The 3,406-nt window shown below is 35.6% G+C and overlaps 1 protein-coding gene across 1 annotated transcript in view; it reads left to right on the top strand.

Moving 5' to 3' along the window:
• The window catches only part of ARAP2 (ArfGAP with RhoGAP domain, ankyrin repeat and PH domain 2), a 258,101-nt gene that overhangs the window by 58,273 nt on the left and 196,422 nt on the right, over positions 1-3,406 (top strand). The gene's annotated exons all lie outside the window — the stretch shown is intronic.

The following is a 3,406-nucleotide window of genomic DNA, read 5'->3' as shown; positions in this document are numbered from 1 at the left end:
CCCCCCCCCACTCCATCCCTGTCATCATAGCAGTGCTTTGCTGCTGGCTTCACCCCCCACTCCGCCTACACCATCATGGAGGTGCTCTGCACTCTGATTGATTGGTTGTTTCACTAACCAATCAGAGTGCTCCAAGAGCCTTATGGATAGACAGACAGATGGACTAAGTCACTTATTATATAAAAACGTTATTAGACCAACTCAAATAGTTGGAAAAATTCTTCTTTGCAAGCTTTCAGGTACAAATACCCTTTGTCAGGCTGAGGAAGCATCTGCAGTTGGTCTCTGCTCTTCCTGGGTGGAATGAATAGTGAAGAAGCCAGAGGCTGATATAAAAGATATCAGATTGACCTAAAGAACCTTACATCCTACACAGCTACAATCTTTACCTTTAATCCTCTGGGCATTTTAGCCCTAAGCCTAGTTGAGATGCAGTCTTGACTGGAGAGTATTTTCATTTTCCATAGCCCAAATGCTACGTGCATTAAATGCATCTTTATCTAATGAAACCCAACTCAAGGACTCTCAATTCAGACCACCTTTGCAGAAGGCCTGCCATTTTCTCTATTTATGGAGGTACACTATAATAGCTCCCCCACCCCAGCTTTTGCTGGGCACAGTGACCAGTTTAAAAAAAAAAAAAGCGATTGGAGGAGGAAGCACAGAAAGCACCAGAAGTCTGTTCTGAAGTTATATAAACATAAAATACTGTGGTTTCTATTGAATTTCTTAAATGTATGCTTTAATCAGATATGCAGAATGCTACTATTATTGTTATTGGCTTTTGCTTTAATCAGTTTATTGAGGGGTTTAAAGCCATTTTTAGTAATCTCAGTCTGAAGTATTGAAGTATTTCATTGTTAGGAAGGAAAACACAAAGTGTATTTTCTAGCTCTTTTTTAATGTGATGACATAAAGTAGATTTTTTTTTTCCTGGGCATTCCTTAGTACTTACTTTTACCATTTATAAACCCTGTAAATTTAGCCATATAATCTGAGCCTGCTCAGTATAAAACTGACAAAGAACCCCATAAAATGTAGGGATTGGATGTGAAAATAAGGAACATCTGGTGTGAGTTTTTGGCCGCTTATATTTACAGTTGTGTTCAATGTATTTGTTAGTGAATAACAGGTTTAATTTTAAGAAATCAAGATATACTAGTTTGTAGGATTTTTGTTATCAGTTTAGGAAGACTATTATGGTAATGTGTATACTCAACTTTTTTGTGTGTTTTTTTTCATAAATATAAATATTTAACTGCGGGGAAAAATATGGAATATATAGTGTATATTTAGAGCTATGTGTACTGGCCCCATTATAGTTAAAGGTCTGTCAGCATTTCCATTATCAATTCCCATTTTTATGGGGTTATAGCTTGGCTATAAACATTTGCTTCAGGCTGCAACTGGAGTGCAGCATTTCAGAATGTGAAGAAATCCTTCTTACTGGGTTTGGCTCAAATCATTTCAGGCATTTTTACATTGTTGGCTGACTTAAATAATAGGTTCACATTTTTAACCAATTTTTTCTTTACTTTTAGTTACTCAAAAGTATTTTAAGTTTAATGCACAACACTTTTTGTAGGGTTGTAATTTGCTTTATGGGCAAATACTCATGGATAAAATTGGAAAAAAATAGCCAATCCAGTTATATGAAGTTTATCATGATGCATACAGAAGAGGCAATTCTTTAAAAGTACTGTTTTACCCTATTTTGCTATTGATTTTTTAGCTTTCTAAGTAGACTTTGGACAAATAAAATGGACTATACCAATAACAATAACTAAATGAAATATTCAACCAGTATAACTTGTACATCCTGGAAGGTGACCTTTGCTGTACCTAAACTGATCCTTTTGATTAAGAAGTTTGTATTTGAAAAGTTTTCAGGACATATTTCCAAAGGGGTTTTTGTTGTCACTTGTGCCTTTGTGCAAGGCAGTCACGAAGAATATGATTGAATGTGATATGCTTGTGTACACTGTTCTTTTTTTTCCCCCTACAGAAATATCGAATGCTACAAATATTACAGTGTGTGATCACCTAAGTCGCATGATACTGTTTTGTTCACTGATTGTGAATAGTAACATTTCTATTCAGATTCACTTTCTATTTCAATACCCTCATAACTTGTTTGTGTATACTTTGTGTTGATATCACGTTAACTATACACGAGGCCTTGAAGAGATTAGATGCATTTGGGGGAAAAACTATTCAGAGAGATAAGTCATGGGTCATTGAGGACTTCAGAATTTTTTTCTTTCTGATTTTCCACAAAAGAATTCTATTCTAGCTACATAGGTGGATCCTACCATAAAAAGAGGAGTCAAGAATCAGAACATGGAAGAAATGTTATTAGCTTAGCGTTTCTTCCTTTGATTTTTTTTCTTCTTTGCATATGAAGAGTACATACAAGACTTGGGATAAAGAGAGTGGTTAGACTTTTGTACCAGGGCCAGGCTTCTTGCTTGGAGGACTAGTGCATAATAGTACCTCTTTCTACTTGAACCTGGTCAGATTTATCTTGATCAGAATTCAACACTGCTGTTGGGGGTTTTTTTTTAACTGTTTTATACTAATTAATTACTATCAATGATATGTTGAAATCTTATTGACCAAAAGGGTAGTACTATTCATAGGAGTTTTGCTTGGAATGTCTTTTCTGAGCTGATCTTTCAGGCAGTTTAGCCTTTTCTTTCAAACTTCCTTCTCCGACACCCAGTTCTACCAAAATGGTTGCAGGAACTGAAGTGAGGAGAAATTTACTTCATCTGGTTGTGTGTGCCTTTTTGCAGCATAATTACATTTGTTTCATTGCTATAAGCCTGTCCTTGCCCATTTACTATTTTTATCCATCTTCCATTCCTTCAACCTCAGGTCACGTCTAGGTGTCTCTACAGTGGATATACGATATCATTTTAGTTGCTCTAATATTGTTCAATTTTTTTTTAAAGTGAAAAATTGTTGAGACTTGTTTACAAAAAGTCACTATTTTCCAACTATGGTTGTATGGACAGCTTGTATCAAATGAAGTTTTAGCTATGGGTAGGGGACTTAGTGGCTTTCTGTTACTTTTTTGATACATCTAATTCTATCCTAAGAACAGAAACTCAAATGGAATGACTTGCTTCTAAATGAAACACATGTAAACTGCCTAGTTTGGCTTCCATTTACTATTGGATAGGAGCAAGCCATGTGAAACAGTTACTGTGGAGAAGCTGGCACATGACAAATCCACACTCCTTTTAATTGGATACATTGTTTTTGTCTATCCAATACTTGAATACAGTTCTTTGAAACAGGTTGAACAGGAGCTTTCATGGTATTCCTGTTACTGTGGGGCAAGTCTAATAGCTAGATGCATAATATTCAGTGTTAACATACTGATCTTGGTTCAATACAATAT

The sequence above is a fragment of the Gavialis gangeticus genome, unplaced genomic scaffold, assembly GCF_001723915.1.
Source record: "Gavialis gangeticus isolate Ggan-Ray unplaced genomic scaffold, GavGan_comp1, whole genome shotgun sequence".
NCBI lineage: Eukaryota > Metazoa > Chordata > Crocodylia > Gavialidae > Gavialis > Gavialis gangeticus.
This window is presented reverse-complemented; position numbering and strand designations above follow the sequence as displayed.